Raw genomic sequence first — 24423 nt, 5'->3', positions numbered from 1 at the left:
ACCCCCACATGTTTGAGGCTAATGGTATGGGGGAAGGGTGAAATATTGGATAAAACATATAATATATTTTGAGAGTGAGAATATCCAATATCCCCCGCTCTCATGAGTGTATCCTATAATTTTCCTCGATCCCCACTCTCAAAACATATTATGTTTTATTATCCAATATAATCCCTAATACCACTCCCTCTTTACTCAAATCGTCGTATGTTTAACTAAATACATTTCATATCCCTTACTCATAATTCTCTGCCCAACTCTAAATCACTATCTAAATTATCCATTCACCACGATTTAAAAATGTTATCCCAAATCACTATCTAAATTATCAATTCACCCTGATTTAAAAAAATTTATTTCAAAGATGGAAGGAAAAGCTTAAGGAAAAACAAAGGTGGCAGAGCCCTCACCAATCGATTAGCCAACTAGGTTTGCTCTAATGTCGCTGGACTACATAGTATATAGGATGTTCTTGGATTAACTATATATAATCTTCATATTTTGTCGTGCCCTACTTTCGTTTTTAGCGCATTAGTTTCAGGTGTTTAGAGAAAAAATTTCCTTCTTTCCCTTACATATTTGCTGATAACCTTCATTTGTTTTTTTCCATAGCGGAACATATACAAATCCCTGTGATTTAATTATATACTGGCTTTAATTATATAAGATATGAAGCCAAAATAAAAAAATTATGGTATAGTGATATGGGGCATGGCATGGAGCCGTAATTTGTTGACCGGAGGATGTGAGTGTTCGATGATGATTGATTTTAATGATAAACAACATGTGAAATAACGTAGACAATGCAAAGACAATGCAAAGCTGGAGTAAGAATAATATTAATATGATTATATGGCATGTACGAGGTAATTCAGGTAGAAACCTAGGTTGGTGAACTGACCGTCTACTACATAGAAATCAACCGAAAAAAAATAATAATAAAAAGATACTCGCAAATGGACAGTACGACGACGATGATACGCTGTACACCGAAAAAAAATAATAATAAAAAGATAGTCGCAGATGGACAGTACGACGACGATGATACGCTGTACAGGGTCCATTCTCTTTTCTTTAGGTGTGGCTTAACACTCATGAGGGATACCTGTATCCACTTAGCTGCATGGGACGAAGCCTTTGTTGTTTGGAACAGTAGCAATTGATTGTTAGCTGCATGGCACGAGGAGACCTTTGTTGTTTGGAACGGTAGCAATTGATTGATAAAAAAGAGTTGACAATGCTCTTGCATTTTAATACGTTAACCAAGCGATTACGACATGATTAAAAATAATAAAAACAGAAATAGCTATTTACTCTGCTGAACTGCTATATGGAAAATTTGAAATGTAGAATCGTAGTATAAATGAGATATGAGGAATGGAATTCCATTCCGTTTGTTTTTTTTTTTTGGATTATCTGACCTTTATAAAAGAAGAAGGTACAGGTATGTAGTATTATGTTTCTTTACAAAACGTTCTGCTTTTTTATTTAATTCTTGGTATAAGTGTGCAAAAACACTTATGGCTTAAACTAAGCATAACAATCTTTTACAAAGAGATGAAACAAAATGAAGAATGAAGAAAATATTTTATTGCTGGAGGAAAATAACACCGATAATGCAAGAGATAAAGGATGCTATTTAAGCTTATGAGTTTAAGGTTTTCTATTTGAACTCTAACATTCCTATAAGCGAAACATAGGGAGTAAATAAGTAACCATGTACAACTGCTCATAAGTTGAAAAAGAAAGAAAAACCCATAAAGAAAAAAACTACTCAAAAAAGAGTATATAAAAAGAAGAAGGAAAGAGAAAAATGAAAAGGTGAAGGAAGAAGGACTTAGGATGACCCCAACGGACATCTTCCTTCACTCCAACCATTTGTCATAATTAAAGAAACCTTATAGATGCCAAGGAATTTGCGAAAATATCCGCTACATGTCCTTTAGTAGCTATATACTCCAAGTTAAGAATGCCACCTTGAATAAGTTGGAAAATAAAGTGCATATGGATGCCAATGTGTTTGGTCTATTGATGCTCCATATGGTTTCTAGAAATATGTATCACCATCTAACTATCACACCATAAAACAATAGGTTGATCCTATTGAATGTCAAACTCAAGTAATAACTATCATGGCCAAAGAACTTCATAACTTCCGCAAACTACAACTCAATACTCAGCTTTTGCCATAAATAATGTAATAGGTAATTGTTTCTTGCAAGAACAAGCAATAAGAGTAGAAAAAAGACAAAAATAAAAATAAAAAAAAATTATAAAAATCCAAAGATGGAGTTTCTATCATCCACTGATCCAACTTAGTCAGAATCTGTGAAACTCACAAGCTCAGGAGAACCAACAATATACTTAATGTCGAAATTGGAAGTGTTCTAAATATATCTTAGAATATGCTTTGTTGTTTTCCAATGATTTTCGTGAGGATTCTTAGAGAATATAAGCATTGTCGAGTCAGGTGTGTGTTCAATAGGGTAGATTGCTAACCAATTGGAGATACAATGTGTGATCCACCTGTGGTGAGATGGTAGAGTATAATACCAAACTAAAAAAGAGTAAGCGTAGGCTCACAATTTAGTAATATAATTTTGAGGTCTGAAATGAGTCTCCTGAGGAAAAGGAAAAATAAAGGAAACTAATTTTTTCTTTTTGTATTTTCGGCTTACCTCCTTATAGCTTTACCCAAATGTCAAGTGTAGACACCCATTGGACGCATAATTCAATTCCATATCTTACGAGTATGAACCTCCATAACTTTGAGCATACGCACATCGAAAAAAAAAAGTCAAAATACATTAAAAAAATGTATTTTCACATATTTTCATTTTTTTCAATGTAGGTCTACTCAAAAGTATGTTGAGTGGGTACTCGTTGGATGTGAAATTCAATTCTACATCCAATGAGTGTCTACAGTTGACATTGAGTAAATATATAAGGAGATAAGATAAAAATACATAACTTCATTTTTTTCCCTCCAAAATATTTTCTTTGGGGGATAACATCATCATATTGAATCTTGTTGGTTTTTTTAAAGTTAGTTTCATTAGTACATTTTTTTAGATCCATTTTTTACCTCAAAATTCCCCTAATGAGCCATGCCAAAACACTGAAGTAAATCAAGGGCATATTTTTGCTGAAAGATAGTGATCCCTTCTCAATACTGGTAAACATGTGGCCAAGAGAGTAATGTAGCAGACCAAGATTCAACATAGAAAATTTTCCCACTAGTTCTTCCTTAACATTCTAAAACATAAATGAAGAACTCCTTGTGCAGATGAAATCATGCATATACAAAACTAGAATCAATAAATCATAGCCCCATCTTTGAGTGTAAATTGTTGTACTAAAATGGCAATAGTTGAACTGAGAAGCAAGCAAAGTATTGTTCATTTTCTCATATCAAGCTCTAGGAGATTTTTTGAAACCATACAAGGACAATTGGATCATTCAAGCAAGGGAACAATCCTACACAAAACTAGGGGAATGCTCCATGTAAATCTCTTCATGTATATCTTCATCCAAAAAGGCACTCTTTTCATCCACCTGGTAAACCAACCAACCTTGGGAGGGAGATAAAGAATGTACAAGACATATAGAATCCATCTTAAGAACAAGAGAAAAAGTCTCAGAATAGTCAATTCCTTCAACCTATGAAAAAAATCTTTGCCACAAGGTGTTCCTTATGTTTGTCAACAGAGCCATATACTACATACTTGGTTATGTACACCCACTTGCAACAGACCAACTTTCATTCCATTGTAAGAGTAAAAATATCTCAAGTATGATTCTTCATCAAGGAAGAATACTTATCTATCATGGTAGTGTTGTGACAAAATCACACAACCACAAGGAGCTATTTCTTTGTAAGTCTTTCCCTAGGGCTTATGCAAGGGCAAAGAGATCAATTAAATCCCTTAACATCCATTACATTCATGCATAAAATATTAAACAAATGGTTCAAAGAGACACACCTAAAGCCTCACAGGTTGATGATGAGTATTGAATCTGATGTCGTTTATAGAGAACCTGATTCCACATGAAGAACCTACTCCTAGCAATCTTGATCCAATAAATCTACACACAAACATAACCATGTAAAGAAAAATTTCCTTCAGCAGAGGACAGATTAGGATGGAAAAAACATAAAGATACACATGATACACATGACATGTAGAGAAATGGAATCATAATCTTTCATTAATATATCAATGGAATATACGTCAAACAGTATAACTTCAAGCATCAAACACCTCTCCTTCAACTAGCAACCTAGTTTCCTCCTCCTATAAGGATGGCCTCTCAAATGAACATAACTCTCACACTATAATATGGATACTATATCTCCCTTTCCTCTTGATAGGGTGAGATTATATAAGTTCATCCTATCCTCCATGAGAATGTATCTAGACACCTACGAGCTTCAAAATTTAAGAAACTTATACAATAATGAACCCCTAGCCAACTCATACCCAAGTGGGTCAAGTTGATCCCCTTGGAATGACACATTCTACAACCCTTTTCTCAATTATCTCAATTATGAAATATATATTATCTCATAATTATGAAATTGTGACAAAATAATTATGAGAAATTACTCAATTTCGTAATTTCAACCTTTTAACTTGTAATAACTCCCTTTGTTAGACCAATACAAGTAAAAGAAAGGGTGAAAGGGGATTAATTTTGGACAACAACTAAGGTAAGTTGAACTTCGGTCTCTCCCACTCTAGTGGAATGGAAAACAGGGTTATAACAGGTAGCTTACCACTCAAGTATTCCAACAACACAATAAAATTATTGTGGATCTTCCAAAACTACATTACCCAAAAGGGAGTTCCTTTTGACTGTGGTTGATCTAAGCCTAGATAACTGAAATCATTTTCATCATATCCATTATATATTAAAATGATTTCTCGTATGAAGGCTCCTCCTCAAGAATTCGTATGGAATAGGCTAGTCCTAGTTTGACTTTTTAGGTTCTAATGGACTTATTGGTGGATTTTTCTTCTAGTTGAAGACAATCAATAGAAATTTATTATTTTGTCAAATCTACACAATAATCCCAATGATTATAAACATTATGAATAGTTAAAGATGAGGAAGGAGGGGAAGATGTTCCTAGATTTTTGTTTTTATAAAAATGAGCATCTCTTCGGAACAAAACATCCTCAAATTTTTTATCAAATAACTAATAAAAAATCATGTTCCCATAGTAAACAACAAATATCAGTTGTTGACTGTTGTTTTCCATGTTTTTATGCTTTTCATCTGGAATTGATTCCCAAGCGATATTTCCAAATAACCTCAAAGAAGAAACATGAGGCTTATCATGTGTCCAAGTTTCCATTGGATTCATATGTTGAACTTCCTTATGAGTAATCCTATTTTGAATATAATCGACACAATTAGCTACTTCATCCCAAAAGATATATGATAAGTTCTTGGACTGAATCATGCAATTATCCATCTCATTGAGTGTTTGGTTATTCTTTTTAGAAACACCATTATTTAGCAGTGTAGGGAACAAAGTGATGATGAAGAATGACATGTTCTTTACAAAAAATTTGAAATATTTTATTAACATATTCCTCCCATTATCAATCCATACTTTGATGGAGCATGGATATTATTTCTCAACAAAAGATTTAAAGGTCTCGAAATTTGTAAAGACTTCACTCTTGTACTTGAGAAGGTACACCCAAAAGTGCCATGAGAAATGACCAATAAATGTTAGTGCATATTTGGCCCCTACAAAAGGAGTTGAAAAATTCATTAAATCACTATGCACCAACTCAATAGGTGTCAGAACCCTTAAGGCTTACCCTTTAGGAAATGAATCTTGGTTTTGTTTTCTAGGAGCACAACTTGCACACTTTCCATCATTATAAGAAACTTTTGGAAGACCTGGAAACAAATTTTGAGTGAACATCTACTGTAAATATCTATAATTTAGATGGCCAAATATTTCATGACAAATCCTACTCAAGGAATCAACATGAGCTATAAAATAAGAAGTTGAATAAGGAAAAAAGTGGATAAAATTATATAATCTGGAGGCATGATCAGCCTCTCCAATAGCAATAACTACTACTAGATCATTTAGTTCTTTCGTAACCACCTGATTTGGAGGAAACTTCATAATTTTCCCATTGTTAGAATGACATATCTAATAGATGGAAAATAAATTTGCAAAAAACTCAAGTACTAAGATGAAATTGTTAATGCAACCATTGGTCAACTACATAATACTTGACCCCAAAACCTAAAGTTGAGTAGAGTCACAAACTGAAATATGTGAAATGTTGAAGGAAGAAAACCTTGACAAGGATTCATACGATATGATTCCCCTAAATTAAGTATCCAATAATCCATAAGTCTATCTAGGACTTGGTCTGATAAAGCATACCATTTTCCTATTGAGATATTGTGCTTCTTCATGGCATCATCTAAGACTTCCAACTTTTTCCAACATTTTGCTTCAGTATTCCCAAATTTTCCACAAAAGGTACATGTTTCATCTATTTTTATCTTTTTCTTTTCTTATTTCTTCTTTTTCTTAGAGGAGGATCCATTGTTCTTGGAAGCTAGAGGTGGATACTTAGTATTCTTCTTATGCTTGGAGGAAGACCCATGATCTTGAGAAAAAAATTTCTTTTGTTGAGACCAGAATTTATGTTTGCCTTTAGAGTTATGAGCCACCAGAGCTTGATTTGAAAAGCTAGAGATAATATCTAGCTACTTAACCTTAGATTTCCATGTGAAATGATCACAAAATGTCTCAAAGTTAGGAATTTTGAATGAGTCACCAAGGGTGTCCCTTGTTGCATAGAAGGTAGGTGTGAAAACCTAAAAGGCACCCTTTAATTATGAAAAATTTAAAAAGTTACAATCCACTTTATTTTTCTCCTTACCATGTGCTTTTACTTGGGACAATAATGATCTCAATTGAGGAAGATACTCCTAAATAAATGCATTCTCATTAGGTACCATGGATGATAGTATAGTTTCTAATTCTAAAGCATGTTATTAATTGACACATCCAAATACAAAGGTCATCTTATCCCATATTTTGTCGGGAGTGGTACATTATTCAAATGAAAAAGTAGGTTGTATGGAACATGAAACCGAATCAATCCCATCCCTTCATCTTGTCTTTTCCTATAGGAAAATCATTCAACTTATTTTATAAAAATACATTGTTTTTCTCTTAACATTTTCCATAGTCCCTTGGATTGTAATAGTTGTTGAATTTTACTTTTCCAAGGACACTAATTATAGGGAATAAGTAACTTTATCATCCTTAACTCTACCATAATATCAAAACATTTCTCTACAACAACTACAATTTAAAACTCAACACTAGATCTTATCTTTAAAGCTTCGGTTCAAGCATCATTGTGTATATTGTGTAGACTAGTTTGAAAAGGATCATGATCTAAAACACCAATATGTTTCACACTACCACAATCTAGAAATATGCCTGGGTGGGAGAGATAAGTCTAGTGTGAAAGAGAAACTCTACATGAAGACCTGTAACAAGAGAGAACATTTGCAAGGTCATCACCTCCACGACCTTCTTATAAGCCCCCAAGAAGCCATTGAAAATATATATTCCCATACAAGGAAGAGCCCAAACATGCCCCCCTTCCCTATGTACAATGTGATCATGAAATCAGAGGCCATTGAGAAATCCCCAATATCAAATGATTGATCGAAGCCCTCGATGATTTTTAAGAAAAACCTAGTGAATAACATGATGCATGAAGTCTACTCTTGTTGGTTGTTAGGACCCCATATTGTCTATTTTGGACCTTATATTTTATCATAATATTACCCTCTTCAACCCATAGTTGAAAGCCTTTGCTAGTGTTTTGAATTAATCATTCCAAAGGTATACAGTAACTCTCCTCATTGCTATATGTTTAATTATTCAACACATAATCATGCTATCTTTATAATTGATCCTTGAAGTTGACTAAGTTGTTGAACAATTATTGAAACTGCCTAAAGCTGGCAGGACCATATTTTGCAGTTGTTGAAACAGCAGAAACAGCACGAACCTCGAAGATGAAACAACAAGAACATCACGAACCTCGAAGCTGAAACAACAAGGACAACATGCGAACTTCGAGGAGATAGTTGAGATTTGCGTATCAGATCTGCAACAGCAAAGGAATCTGATCGATTATTACATTGGTCATAACGATCATGATCCAAATTACTGTAATAGCATTCTGTTAATGGGAACTGATTTCCCTATTTTTGGTACAAAGGGTCGAACTAGAATGTATAATGAAAATCTTTTGTAATAGATGTCTCCTCTATAAAGAGGAGACATCTACATTAGAGGTGATATATGTGAGGAGAGGATGAACAAGCTGTAACACAAGAATTGTAGTGGAAAGACGAGACTGAATCTTTCTTGTAAGATGGTATATTGACAAATGAATAAAGTTCTGTTCTGAGTATTTCATCTTAGTTTCCGTGTCCTGGGGAATCTTGTGAGAAGGACAGGGCCTACCTTCATCACAAGATTCACCCATCTTCTTTCTGTTGTGTTTTGCGTGTGATTTTTGTTTATACCTTATTCACGAGTACTGCTTCTAATGATATTTTACTTTTGCTGAGACATTGTTTTCCTTTTAATTAATTGATGTTGTATATGAGTGCCTCACCAGTGACTAGGATTTAAAGAGTGTATTGGCGAATTGGATAATAGAGGCAGCTGATGAATGTCCTTACTTTGGGGATAGGGTCCTGATCCTTTGTTATAGGATAGCCATCACTTCCCTTTTGCAGATTTATTCTCTTTAATTAATTATCTGTTTTTATTCCATTCCTGCAATAGACTATAACTGTTGTAACACAGAGTAAGGGTTTAACAGAGAATGAATTGTTTATACTACAGCTTTTAATGCTATTAAAATCGAGTACATATAGTACGTAGTCACCTTTGAAATAATCGGACTTTCCCGGGTTGACAATTTATGTGGCACTCGACTGTTTAATTAATAAACAATTAAAGTGACCAACATTTTGGCGCCGTTGCCGGGGAAGGCGACCGAAGATTTTAAAAGTATTAACGATTTTCTTTTAGAGATGCAGGATGCATGAGAGGACGCAGGAAGGCTAACCTTACAGGTGGCAAGGGCAAAGGAGGAGGAAGAAAAACTTTCATTGACGATATTATTTCAAAAGCTGAGACATCCCAGAGGTTAAGCTCTCGAAGGCCACAGACCCAACACTCTTTCCAAACAGACTATCAGACAGAGGAAGTAGTGGGACCGGAGAGGGTTATAGAACCATCAGAATATACTGAGGAACTGGTGGAAGAAGTCGAAGGACCAGTAGAAAATATCGAGGAGCCAATAGAGGAGACTAAAGTGGAGGAACCAATGCAGGACATTGAAAGTCCAACAAAAAACATCGAAGACCGGGCAAGCGCATCAGGAAAACAACCAATGGAGGATAACAATGAAGGACTTTTCGGTGGAGGTCGCAGAGTAGAAGGAAGGGGAGAGAATTCTCTCTCCACCCTGGAATTCCCTATTGGGGAACTCCCCAGAGGAGCAACTCCTATGAAGAATATCCCACTTTCAGCATTACCCAATTTCCATGGTTTATCCTCAGAAGATCCTGATGAGTTTCTTTTTGAATTTGATATATTGTGTAGAAGCTATGACTATGTTAATGCTGCTCAGAAATTGAAGTTGTTTCCATCTACATTAAAAGGGAATGCACTAAGATGGTTTATGAGCTTGGGAGCTCATGTGATTACGACATGGGACCAGATGAAGGAGAAATTCCTGGCCAAATACCAAGATTATTGCCGAACAAGAGAAAGGAAGGAAGACGAAAGTCTGGAGGACTTCGTGGAAAGACTACAATATAATTTGCAGTGATCTGATCATCCTGATATGAGTAAGGATATTCTTAAGTCAATACTGCTAAAAGGGGTACGAAATGATTGTTTAGATATGTTGAATATGCATGGAAAATGGGACATATCTAAGGAATCATATGATGAGATTGTCAACCTCTGTAAGAGATGTTCAAGAGGAGCAGCAAGAAGACCAAAAAGTAAGGATAGTACATACTCAAGAGTCCAGAAAGCAGCAAGTGGAGGAGCAACACGGGCTGAAATAGGTAACTTACTTGAAGAATTTAAAACTGAAATGTTAAGCTCTTTTTCTTCACAAATTGATACCTTGCAGGTTAAAAAGAAGCAGGCAGAAGCAGAAGCTGCTCTGGCTATTTTCTGCTCTAAATGCAGGGAAAAACACCCACTAAGGGAATGCCCACTGGAAAAGGTACCAAATTACACTATTTGTGAAAAGGACCATGAGACTCAACAATGCCCTTCTTTGCCAGGAATAAAAGCAGCACTGCAGCCAACTGAAGAAGAAGTTGAAGCAGTGTACCTGCTGACGCAGAGGAGGCAATGGCAACCACGAGGACAAGGTACGAATTCTAACATTCCATTAATTGTTGGAATAATCATCCTCCTTTTCAAGAAAGTTACCCGCCCTTCAATCAAATGTAGTACCCACCCTTTAATCAAATGAATTTCCCACCCATGCAGCAACCAAATCTTCCTTTTATTGATCCTACGATATGGAATCCCTGGGCTCTACAGCAATCCTATTTTAATCAATGGAACCCAAGTTGGACAGCTCAACAGATCCCATTTCCAAACCAATTTCCTCAGCATCAACAATCTCTCTCCTTACCATCAAATGCTCCACCGAATAATCAGACAATGAGACCCCAGCTGCCTGTACAACCTAACCCCAACGCAAATAACAATAAAGCTTTGCAGGTAATTGATATTCAAAACCAACCTGTTTCCCCTATGCAATGTAATGATATTCATTTACGCTCTGGGAGAATAGTTGAACCCATTATTGATGACCTTACTTCTTCCGATTCTGATAAAGAAGAAACTGGAAAAGAAAAGTCATCTAATAACAATGTTGAAACAGTTGAATCATCCTCTAATAAGAATGCTGAAATCGTTGAATCATCCTCTAATAAGACTGCTGAAGCAGTAGAGCCACCATTCCCTGAACATTTGGCTCTTACCAAAACACTTGAGCCACCTGCTTTTAATCTTTTAGGAGAACAACAGAATTTATATGTTAAAATTCCACTCTTACAAGCACTGAGAGATGTACCAATTTATGCTAGAACTGTTAGAGATATTTGTATTAAGAAACCTAGAAGAAAAGCTAAAGATCCCCTCACAGTTCATGTGATGGGTGATCTAGCTGCTCTAATGTCAGAAAAAAACCCCCCTGTGAAATATGGTGACCCTGGTCATCCTACGGTCACAGTGCAGGTTGGAAAGACTTTTGTTTCTAAAGTTCTAGTAGATCTCGATGCTGTAATAAACATCATGACACTTGAAACTGCACAGTTACTACAGTTAAAGAATGTAATTAGGGAAACCCCAACCATTCTAGAGCTAGCTGATCGCTCCACAATCAAACCTGAAGGAGTCATTGAAGACCTGATTATTTCAGTCGAATCTTGGAACTACCCAGCTGAATTTGTTGTATTACAGACCAAAACAAAGTTGGGAGGTCATCCATTGATTTTAGGGAGACCTTGGCTGGCTACAGCAGATGCCTTCATCAGCTATAGATCGGGTTCAATGACCATTTCTAATGGATGTGAAACAAAACAGCTTACTCTTTACCCTCATGCTACACCAATGATTAATAATGATAACTCTGTATGGTTAGATTATGAGGATGATGAAACCCAACCCATCTTGACTGTTGGACAAGCTTTAACTTTTAAAGATTCAACCGAAGATGAATTAATTAGCAACTTTATTTCTAGACCTTCTTCGGTTAACTCTGAAATACATGATCACTTGACTACAATCTTGGAATCTGAATCCTAGCAAAACCTTAAAACTGAAAATTTATCTCAGACATCAGCTAGTATCTCCTCCAAAAGTATAATAGTAGAAATCGAGCCTGGAAAAACATTAAATATAAACCCTAACCTAACAGATGTTGAAACACAACAGTTAATGAAGCTACTCCGTGAGAATAAAGAAGCATTCGCATGGGATTACACAGATATGAAGGGAATCTCTTCTGAATTATGTACTCATCGTATTTATATTAAAGAAGGATCTCGCCTAGTCTGTCAACCCCAATGACGAATGAATCCTAATTTAAGGGAGATTGTGAAGGAAGAACTTCAAAAATTGTTGAATGTAGGATTTATATATCCTATCTCTGATAGTGAATGGGTTTCTCCATTAGTAATTGTACCCAAGAAAAATGGGAAATGGAGAGTGTGTGGAGATTATAGAGCTCTAAATAAGGCCACTCAGAAAGACCATTTCCCCTTACCATTTATTGATCAGGTACTAGACAAATTGGCAAGTAAGAGATTCTTTTCCTTTTCGGATGGATTTAGCAGATACAATTAGATCAAGATTGCACCCCAAGATCAGGAAAACACCACTTTTACTAGTCCATGGGGGACTTTTTCCTATAGAGTTCTTCCATTTTGACTATGTAATGCCCCAGCAACATTTCAAAGAGCAGTGATAGGGATTTTTTCTGATATGCTTAATGATTCCTTAGAGATATTTATGGATGACTTTACTCCTTATGGTGTGACTTTTGAAGATGCATTACAGAACCTTGAAAAAGTACTTAAACGATGTATAGGAGCACATCGTGCCTTAAGTACTGAAAAATGCCATATGATGATGAATCAAGGTATTGTATTGGGACACTTCATCTCATTCCTAGGAATTCAAGTTGATCCGGCTAAAGTACAAGTAATTCAGACTCTTACTATCCCTAAAACACAAACTGATGTAAGAAATTTTTTAGGACATGTTGGATATTATAGAAGATTTATCAAAGACTTTTCTAAAATAGCTTCTCCTTTGTTTGTGTTACTTATGAAAAATGCTGAATTTAAGTGGACTGATGGTTGACAAAAAGCACTTAATTAACTTAAACATAAATTGTCTACAGCTCCCATTTTAAGAGGACCTGACTGGGCACTCCCCTTTCATATATCCTCTGATGCTTCAGATACTGCAATTGGAGCTGTCTTGGGTCAAGAAGAAAACAATCTTCCCTATGCTATCTATTTTATTAGTAAAAATATGACCCCTGCTAAACATAATTATACAGTCACCGAGAAAGAATTCTTAGCAGTAATTTATGCTATTAATAAGTTTCGACATTAATTACCCGTTACACTACTTTTGTTCATACTGATCACTCGGCCATTAAATATTTAATGAACAAATCAGTTACAAATGCTCGAGTTACTAGATGGTTATTATTATTACAAGAATTTGATATCACAATTGTAGATCGACAAAGTAAAGAAAATGTAGTTGCTGATTTCCTTTCTCGGCTAAAAACTGATTAAAATATTCCAGTAGATGATTCTTTTCCTGACGAATATTTATTTGCAGTATCTGCTCACTCACCTTGGTATGCAGACATTGCCAATTATTTAGTTGCAGGGAAACTACCATCACACCTATCACACAGAGAGAAAAGAAAGATCGTTCAGCAAAGTGCTAGGTACAGTTGGATAAGCGGGTGTCTTTTTCACATAGGACTCGATCAGGAAATTCGGAGATGCATCAGAGAAGATGAATTTTATGATATCTTGAATGCTTGTCACGATGGCCCTTGTGGAGGGCATTTTGCGGATAAAAGAGCAGCACACAAAGTTCTTAGAATGGGTTATTATTGGCCCTCACTTTTCAAGGACGCAAAGAAATATGTTAGGGCCTGTGATAGCTGTCAGAGAATGGGCCAGCCTAATCACAGGGATGAAATGCCACTCAACCCGCAGGTAATACTTGAACCTTTTGAAAGATGGGCGCTAGATTTTATAGGTCCCATCAATCCTCCATCCAATCAAAGAATTTATATACTGGTTTGCACAGATTATATGACTAAGTGGGTAGAAGCTAAGGCACTCCTCAAAGCTAATGAAGAATTAGTGTTAACCTTTTTATTTGAAGAAATCTTTGTTAGGTTTGGTTTGCCTAGAGAGCTAGTCACAGATGGAGGACCTCCTTTTAACTCTCATGGCTTCAAAGATACACTCCAGAAATATCACATTAAGCATAAAATAACTACACCTTATCACCCCCAGGAAAATGGGCAGGTGGAAAGTACGAATAAAGTCATAGAAGCCATTTTAACAAAAACAGTAAAGGAAAATAGAAGGGACTGGTTTCAAAGGTTGCCTGAAGCATTATGGGCTTACAAAACTAATTGGAGGAACACTACGAGTTTTTCACCTTATGAATTAGTTTATGGTAAAAATGTTGTTTTTCCTGTGGAATTTGAAATCAAAACCTTAAGGACCGCTTTAGCTGTTAACCTTGACTTGACTGATGCACATACAGCTAGGTTGCAACAACTCCAACAAAGAACCAGGTGGCATGACAAAACTATTAAGCATAAGCAGTTCCAAAAAGGTAATTGGGCTCTACTGTATGACTCCCGTTTTGAAAATTTTCAAGGTAAATTAAGAACAAGGTGGCTAGGACCTTATGAAGTAGATATTGTTTTTCCAAATGGAACAGTCAGACTCCTAATGATTGATGATTCTAGAACACCATTATTAGTGAATGGGTATCGACTCTGTTTGTATCAACAGCCTATTTCTAAAGAAGATTTCAAAGCTACTTGCATGACAGACATACACTATGTCTTCTTGGGGGAACCTGCTATCCCTCAATGCACTTAATTTTCTATTTATGTATTTATTTTTAAATTAGATTTCTTAACTAATAATCCCTGTCAAGGGTTACCATGTTACAATTAAATATTTTTGCAGATCTTAGCTTCGGAGGGTGGCTGAAAAGAAAAATTCCAATATAGGAAGAACTAATTTGCGGCTTGGGAAGCATTGCCATGTCACTTCAAATCATAATTCATTCCCTCTTACATTTTTCTCCACCATTTCCCGTTGCTGAAACACCAAATCCCAGTGCTTAAACACCAATCTTTTCCATTTTTCCTAAAAAGCACCAATTTCCCCATTTTTGTTCCCGAGAATGAACTATTACTCCGATAGAAACATATCATTCTTCATTAAAGGAATCAGCCATTCATCCTGATAATTATGTTCCTTCACTACTACTTCCTGTGAATAATGAAAACCTTGTGTATAAAAACCCTCATACTTTACAGACCCTTTCTATAATGATCATTGACCTATTAAGGATGAGATAATACTTTTCGACGCAACAACCAAAGGTAAATATAAAGGTATGTGTGTTTAAGTGTGAATATTAAATTGTAGTTAATGAGGAGATAACTGATACAACTGCCGAAAGCGTCTTACCACCAATCATATCATTCAGCCGCAGTTGGGGGAATTACCGAAATATTGTAATCATTACATGACACGCCAATCACTGCCATCTCTATTTCTCGCAGTAGTATCTAAGCCACCTCGTCTGTACCTTATCATGACATAATTTCATTTGTAGTGTTCTGCTATGTTTTGACCTCGGCAACTTGGCTCTGCACTTTGTATTTTGTCTAAACCAGTAACTATGGGAGGAGATGCTGTTAGACATGAACCTGGCTTGACGGCATTACTGGAACTCTACCAGGAGGCATACCAAATATTTCTACAAGCAGGATGGGTGGATTACTTCAGAAGACTTCCAGATTTTGATTCACAGCAGGTTCTAGAATTTGCATGCAATTTGAGGGAAGGATACTCCACTGTCCAAGGGGTGCGAATTCCAGCAACAGAGGAAGACATAGCGCAAGTTTCGGGACTTCCAACCAATGGTACTCACTGGTTCAGCAAGAAACACCTCATTCTCAATGCACAGCAAGATTTTCTCTTATCAAGGGAGCACGTTGAAACCAAAGGCAAGGGTGTTGCACTTCGATCACTACCACCACCATGGCCAAAGGTTGCAGAATTTGTTAAGCATTATTTCACCTGCGAGGGTTGATATCAGGTAGTCTACCAACACGACTCTGTTTTATTAAATCATTTGAGGCATGGTCGTCTAATAAATATGCTCTATTATCTGCTTGGTTGTCTAAAAAATATGGCACACTATATCGTGAACGCAAGGCACCAACTCCTTTGCCTCATGCACCATCATTTGGTCCAGCTCTTAATAAATAGAGGCTTTGCCCTGCATAATCCACCTCCCCTCAATAACTCCCCTCAGCAAGTTGAGGAAGATCCTCAACAAGACGAAGATAATTACCAGCAATCCGAGGAAAACTCCCAGCAAGTTGCCGAAAATCAGCAACCAGCAGCAGAAACACCCCAATTGAGCACTAAAAATATACAGCGGACCCCACCCCTTAATAAAGCCAAACCATCTACTCCCATAGTCCATATCCCCACCGATGATTCTGATGACAATACCCTCATCACTTTCCTTAAGAGGAAAAAGCAACAGAAAGCTGCAACCCCACTAAAAGGAAGAACCAGGGCCTCAATTAAGGAAGCCACCATTTCTGATAATTCCCCTACCCCGAGGAAAAGTGCTCGTAAGAGAAAAACTACTATTTTTCCTGATTCCCTACCACGGCAACGAACAAGGTCGTCTGCAGCAACTGAGGCCATTATCCCAAATTCCCCACCTATCATTCTAAATCCTCGTATCCCGCCTAGCCCTGAACCTTCACCTTCCTCACCCTTGGGTGCCGAAATGCAGAGCGTTCACGATTTTGTGACATCATTTTTTTCAACAGAGGCAGCTGCTCCACAAGAACCAGCTGCCGATATATCTAAAGTAGACACCCAAGATGATATAGGGTATGTGGCTGTTACACAAGAACCAGCCACTGACCCAACAGGTGCCACACAAGAACCACCTATTGGAGAACAAAAAAAAGATGACCTAGATGTGGCTGATACACAAGAACCAGCCACTAACCCAACAGGTGATACACAAGAACCACCTGTTGGATATCAAAAAGAAGATGCCCTAGATGTGGCTGATACACAAGAACCAGCCACTGACCCAACAGGTGATACACAAGAACCACCTGTTGTGGACGCAAATGATGAAGTTGATGCCGAACAACAATTCTCTCCTCCATTGGAACCTGCAACTACAGAAGCCCCGGTTACTTTAGCCTCCCTGCAGGAAGAAAATGAGTTTTTGAAATCGGAAATTAAGGCTTATCAGCAAGAGTTAACAATGGCTAGGGAAACCTATAAAAAGGAACTCAATCTATACATGTTAGCTCAGGTAGCATCTGCAGCTGAAAAGAGTGCAGAAAAGGATCAATGCAGTGAATACATGTGTAGTGAATGTGGTGATATCTATACTCGAGCAGGATATAAGATAGTTGAAGTTCCGTTGTCTGGAGCCAGTCCTGTTATAGCAAAAAAGGAACACCCTGCTGTTACACAAGAACGAGCAGGGTCTTCAAGAATTTTAGAGGAAGAAACAAAACCAACCCGACCTACCCAAGTTGTTACAGACAGAAACCAATACCAAAGTCTTTTACAACTATGTATACACAAACTGAACCTTCATGTGTTAGCAATGCTTATGCACAGACTTCCAGTTTTCAAAAACTAAGTGACACATGGAAGACAGAATATGAGCTCTTACAAGGAAAGGCATTTCAGCAACAGAAGTTATTATGGCTCAACTATGCATACAGAAATTGGGAAGTGCTTGAACAGTCTCGTGCACAACATAAGGAGAATAAGAAATTAAAATCCAGACTATCCCTCATCTTTGACTTGGTCCAGCAGTTACTCGCTACAAGGAAACCCTCTTTTAACTACTCTATATTTTTGAGAGAATGCTTAGCATTCCTCCAAATAAAAGCAATCAAGGATGGAAGACCCCACCAGGTCTCTACACCACAGCAATTTATTAAGACTTTTGCAGAATCACCAAATAGTGACCAGAACTTGTTGTATGAACTCTATCTTCACAATGAGGCTATGCCTGAAGATAGAAAGATTAGTTTACTTCCTCTTGTTAGTGATATCCAAATAAGAGCCTTTATTTCCTTCTTGGCCAATCAGCTTACTTGGCAGAATGATTTTATGTCTGCAGCACACAATGAGGAGAATTGTCTTCTCTGGATACGTTCTGAACCAGAGAATGCAGCTATCATCATTGCAGAACATCAACGAATCCTACGAGAACCAGGGATGACTGATCATATTAAGAAACTACAAGCAGCAGTCTTGGAAGACTGCCAATATTATGTGAAAACTAAAGGAGCTCTGGATATAAAAGTAAATAATCTATTCAGGAAACACTGTCCTAAAGAAAGACGGGAATATCATCCTTATAATCCTCTCAATCTTCAGGCGGCAATCTCATGCATACCTGATTATGTTAAATGCATTAGACAGTGTGCTGAACAATGGATTGGTTACCACTTTCATTTCCCTCTCTTATGGCTTCCTAGAGAAAAATATAAGGCTCAATTTAAATTGACCAAACAGGAGGAGTTGGCAGCATGACAGAAACTTCGGAGTGTCCATGGGTTTAGAAACATGGTTGACAGCACCTTCTACAGTTACTACATCAGCAATTTACACTGTTCATCCCAGTATTCCAACTCGGATTCAGAGTAGACGTTGCATGCGGACATGCAACCTTTTCAGTTGGGGGGATGTTAGGACCCCAGATTGTCTATTTTTGACCTTATATTTTGTCATAATATTACCCTCTTCAACCCATAGTTGAAAGCCTTTGCTAGTGTTTTGACTTAATCATTCCAAAGGTATACAGTAACTCTCCTCATTGCTATATGTTTAATTATTCAACACATAATCATGCTATGTTTATAATTGATCCTTGAAGTTGACTAAGTTGCTGAACAATTGTTGAAACTGCCTAAAGCTGGCAGGACCATATTTTGCAGTTGCTGAAACAGCGGAAAAAACACGAACCTTGAAGCTGAAACAGCAAGAACAGCACGAACCTCGAAGCTGAAATAGTAAAGACAGCATGCGAACTTCGAGGAGACAGTTGAGATTTGCGTATCAAATCTGAAACTGCAAAGGAATCTGATCGATTATTACATTGGTCGTAATGATCATGATCCACATTACTGTAATAGCATTCTGTTAACGGGAACTGATTTCCCTATTTTTGGTACAAAGGGTCGAACAAGAATGTATAATGAAAATATTTTGTAATAGATGTCTCCTCTATAAAGAGGAGACATCTACATTAGAGGGGATATATGTGAGGAGAGGATGAACAGCTGTAACACAGGAATTGTAGTGGAAAGACGAGACTAAATCTTTCTTGTAATATGGTATATTGACAGATGAATAAAGTTATGTTCTGAGTATTTCATATTAGTTTCTGTGTCCTGGGGAATCTTGTGAGAAGGACAGGGCCCACCTTCATCACAAGATTCACCCATCTTCTTTCTGTTGTGTGTTGTGTGTGATTTCTGTTTATACCTTATTCACGAGTACTGCTTCTAATGATATTTTACTTTTGCTGAGACTCTGTTTTCCTTTTAATTGATTGATGTTGTATATGAGTGCCTCACCGGTGACTAGGATTTACAGAGTGTATTGGCGAACTAGATAACAGAGGTAGGTGCTGAATGTCCTTACTCTGGGGATAGGGTCCTGATCCTTTGTTACAGGACAGTCATTAATTCCCTTTTGCAGATTTATTCTCTTTAATTAATTATCTGTTTTTATTCCATTCCTGCAATAGACTATAACTGCTGTAACACAGAGTAAGGATTTAACATAGAATGAATTGTTTATACTACAGCTTTTAATGCTATTAAAATCGAGTACATACAATACATAGTCACCTTTGAAATAATCAAACTTTCCCGGGTTGACAATTTATGTGGCACTCGACTGTTTAGTTAATAAACAATTAAAGTGACCAACATTGGTCTGTGTAGCTATGAAAATATACTTAAGTGTAGATTTGTTGCAAATACCATAGTTAGAAATTGAAATAATCTATTTGGCTGCTAAAATGAGGGAAATTATACTAAACTATTCTACCATTGTTTGGTTTAGTCTAACCTTAGAATTTATGACAATAAGGTTGTGTGTGCCACTGCGTATGCAATTCTAATGAAGCCTAACTCACCTAAAATCACTCAGGAGAGCCAACTATGGCTTAAAGGAAAGCCTAACTTCTAGCTACAATATTTTGTAATCTTTTGCAACCATTGATATAATCTAACTTGGCCCATGGAGTTACATTTTCTAATCACATCAAGGCATCCCTTACAGTCAATGTCATCATTTTATTCCTTCACCATATAACGTACACAAACATACACCTCTTCTGCACCTCGGTCCTCTACTTGAATGGACCAAACATGGACAATCAGGAAACACCCTTGCCTGGTTGATGGAGGACAAATCCGCACCACCACAAAATTGATTGACACATAATTCCCAAGTTGGCCCTAGAATGGAGGACTCTATTTTTGTGGAATTGAATATCAACGACCCAATACACACAACAATTGAGGTCACAATATGACAGGGAGGGACAACACTTGGAGAAAATTAGAACTAGATAAACCCATAAAAAAGGATTTAAAAAACATTAAACCTCAAACCCCGATCATAATTGATCTAATCAGTTTATAATATATATATTAAAAAATATGAAGTATCTTGCAATGATACAATGTAAGTGTGAAAAATCACCCATGGATTAGACTTTAAAGCCTAACAATTTTCTGGAAGAGATCAAACCAAATGAAGAATGAAGAAAATACTTCAATTCTTGAGGAAAATTTGTTGTACATCAACCTACTTTATACAATCAATGGAAGCTTCTAGTGATAATTATAAGGTAAGATTGATAATGCAATAGATAAGGATGTTATGAAAGATTATGAATTCCAGGACTTATTTATTGAATATCTAACATGCACATTATTAATTATGATTTTATTTAAATCGCATCCAATCGCAATTTTTGAATCACCTAGAACTTGAGCTTACATATTCCCTTTTTAACTACATATGAAAGAAGAGCCCAAAAATTAGTAAATTTTACTTCATATTAGTTCCTTTTTTGCGAGAGTACTAAACATGGAAGAAATTGTTTTGATCTAATTTAGGAATAACACCTACACAACAAATATTTGGATCACCTTGATTTGCATTGTACAAAAATCCCCACCGGATGTCATAGTCCAACTAAGGAAGGATTGGGCTCCTAGACATTTTTTTTTCTTTTGGTTCAACCTTGTATCCTCTCAAAATATTTAGTATCGAACTCATTGTCACTTCATATATTCTTACATTTCATGTCCATAATAAGCCATAAACCAAACCATAGTTCACAAAACCATAACGTTTAATTATTGCATTCTAAAAATACTCTTGAAAGCACTCCTTTAATCTCAATTTCCACCATGTTTCCTTAAGATTACTCGCAATGAAACCTAGGTTGCATTAATAATTAAAAAAGTTTGAGACCATTCCAACATCATTTTAAACCGTTACCCTATGTTAACATATTTTTTCATAAATCTAACCACAAGATAATATTACACTTGTGGGGAACAATAATTTTATAAAACAACTACCACAACCACTACTTTTCCCCAATAAATTGAGCCTCTATCTAAATAGTATAACCAATCTTGATTTTTTACTCTCTAGTGCATCTAAAAGCCTTATAAAACTAGAGCAAAGATTACACATAAAATTATGCCATCTGAAAGTTATATCTCCTTCTAATCCCAATTCTATTTCATATTCCCACTCACTTCCTCCACAAACTTAAGGATTATACATTTTAGGGTCAACTAGAGAAAATATTAAAAAATCATGAAGGTGCAATAAGAATATTTCTAAAATGAAAAAGAAATCCTCTATTCCCATTGAGGGATCCTCCCCTATCCTAACCTTGTGCCCATTCCCCACTTTCTATATTGTCCAATTTCCTAGAAGAGGAAGAGAACTTGCGAAGTTTTTTAGATAATAGAGCCCTTCTTTGATTTCCTAGGATTTCTATAGTATTCCTACATCAATTGTAACTATAGGTACTTGGATCTCATTACTCTAGCTCATAGTGAAGAATTATAAGTGAGCCTCCAAAGACTTATAGATACTAGGGACTGACTAAAAGTCTCCAACCCCAAAGTTTTCTAGGTGATGCTTCCTTTGGCCATTTAACTAGAGGGATGACTTCAAAAATTTGGTTACCTAACCATAAAAAATTAGAAACTAGTCTTTCTGATCCTCGAAAGAATACATCTTGGAACATTAGTAATTGAGGTCCAATATATAGAAATAATCTCTAAGAAAAATTCAAGTATAGCCACTTAATGACCTCAAGATAGAAATCTATTGACCGATACAAAGATATGAGCCCCAATTCTTTATATGACCAAATTTAGCATGTCGAGATATACTTATTTGGTTTCAAGAAAAATTCAAAAAAATTAAAGCCTAAATATATCTCCTAAGCAAGGTATGGCTTCAAGTAGAATGAATTGATGACCTCAAGATAGAAATCTATTGACCCATACAGATATATGAGCCCCAATTATTTATACGACCAAATTCAACATGTCAAGCTCTACGTATTTGTTTTCAAGAAAAACCCCAAATACTTAAAGCCTAAATATGTCTCCTAAGAAGGGTATGACAGAAAAAAATCCACCTGATTCAATAGTGTATCCAAGAAAGAGTTAATAAAAGATAGAACTTAGCTATATAATAACCATGCTTGTATCTTTACAATAAAGATCTAGAATATGATTAATGATCCTAATATCTTGGCATGTGCATGCTCCAAATATCAATTCATTATCCACGAATAGAATGTGATAAATAAATTACAATGATCAAACTTTGACTCCCTTTAAATCTACATTAGATATAGATTTAGCCATTAGCCCACTCATACCTTCAACAACCAACATGAACAAGAAAGGAGATAGAGTACACACATGTCTGAAACTCTAAGCGGCTTGGACAAACTTGGAAAGCACACAATTTATCACTATTGTAAAAGGCATTGAATGTGCACACCCATAATCTAGTTTACTGATTTGAGGTTCATTATCAGTTGAAGGAGACTTAGCCTTAGAAAACACTAATTAACTTTTTCATAAACCTTAGAAAGGTCAAGTTTGAGCACCACCCTTGGAATCTTAAACAACTCAATTGAGTGAATAGCTTCCTAATCTAAGGCTTCAACGTTGAGTATTTGACAATTCTAGAGAAATACAAATGTCACTTCTGAAATCAAATCACTGAGGATGAGATTTAGTCTCTAAGATATTCACTTAAGTATCACTTTATATATTAAATTGCAACATGCTATGGGGTGATAATCATAAAAAATAAATAAATCATATTTCTTCTTAGGGGTCAGAGTAATGAATGTGGAGTTGAGAGTGCCAAGCATTTTACTTGAGAATTGATAATTACACACCACCTTCAGCAAATCCTCCTTGATCTAATCAAATAATTTAGTGTAGAATTCAATTGTTATTCCATTTGGACCTACACTCTTCCCCTTCTTGAATGGATAAATAGTGAAAATAACTTCTCTCTCCATAGCCTAATTTTCCAAAAGTTGGTTCATTTCATCCATGATTTCTCAAGGAATTTAATTAAGGATATGGATAATATCTTGAATTGGGCATCCCAAGCATTCTTTGGATAGGGAGTTGAAATTATGAATCTCAACCTCCACCCTTTTTTTTAAATATATTACCGCTCCTCCCTCTAAATTGTTGATCTCCCATATGGTGTTAATTTTTTTGCAATATACAACGAATTGAAGGAAAATTTTGGTTTCTATCTCCTTCATCAACCCACATTGATCTACTCTTAAACCTCCACACGATTTCATTTTTATCTAGAAGTTCCCATCACTTGGATTCCAAGGACCCCAATATTGAATTATCATCCATTCAAAATATACCAAAATAGTTTCCTTCATAGATGATTTTAATTTTGAAGAGTCAGTGTCCTTTGGATCAAGAGATTGAGACTTATCTTTGAAATAAGCATACTATTTTTTTGGTGACACTTTTAACCCCTCACTATATTTTTGCAAATGGCATCATATAGGAAGAAGAGGAAATTGAACAAAGAGGAAACCATTCTACTTCTATCAATATTTGATAGTCATCCTCCAAGAGCCATGCATGGATTTATTTTGAAGGAAGTGTTGGTTTATGATCTTCAATATCCATTCTGAGTAAAATAGGAAGGTGATTGGAGAGGCCCCCATTGCCAACAATAATTTAAAGATAAGCGGACCACTAAACAAGGCTTCATATAAAATCAATTTATCGATCCTTTTGGAAATGGTATCATAATTTCTCCTAAATTTTCACCATCTATGAACTAATTTGTTTCACATTGATTAATTTATAAGATTCAAAAAATGTGATAATGTAGAAACACGTTCTATCTATC

The 24423-nt window shown here is 36.0% G+C and overlaps 1 pseudogene across 1 annotated transcript in view; it reads left to right on the top strand.

Moving 5' to 3' along the window:
- Positions 1-17203: 17203 nt before the first annotated feature.
- Positions 17204-24423, top strand: part of LOC149187526 (uncharacterized) — a 66117-nt pseudogene continuing 58897 nt past the window's right edge. Inside the window, exons 1-2 of the transcript XR_016255576.1 lie at positions 17204-17410; positions 18049-18264. The product of XR_016255576.1 is annotated as an uncharacterized LOC149187526 (transcript). The remainder of the gene's footprint in view (positions 17411-18048; positions 18265-24423) is intronic.

Source organism: Pinus tabuliformis, chromosome 3_1, assembly GCF_031772625.1.
Source record: "Pinus tabuliformis cultivar Carrire ecotype Pingquan chromosome 3_1, CPIR1, whole genome shotgun sequence".
Taxonomy (NCBI): domain Eukaryota; kingdom Viridiplantae; phylum Streptophyta; class Pinopsida; order Pinales; family Pinaceae; genus Pinus; species Pinus tabuliformis.
The sequence above is the reverse complement of the archived record's forward strand: the minus strand, read 5'-3'. Positions and strand labels throughout refer to the sequence as shown.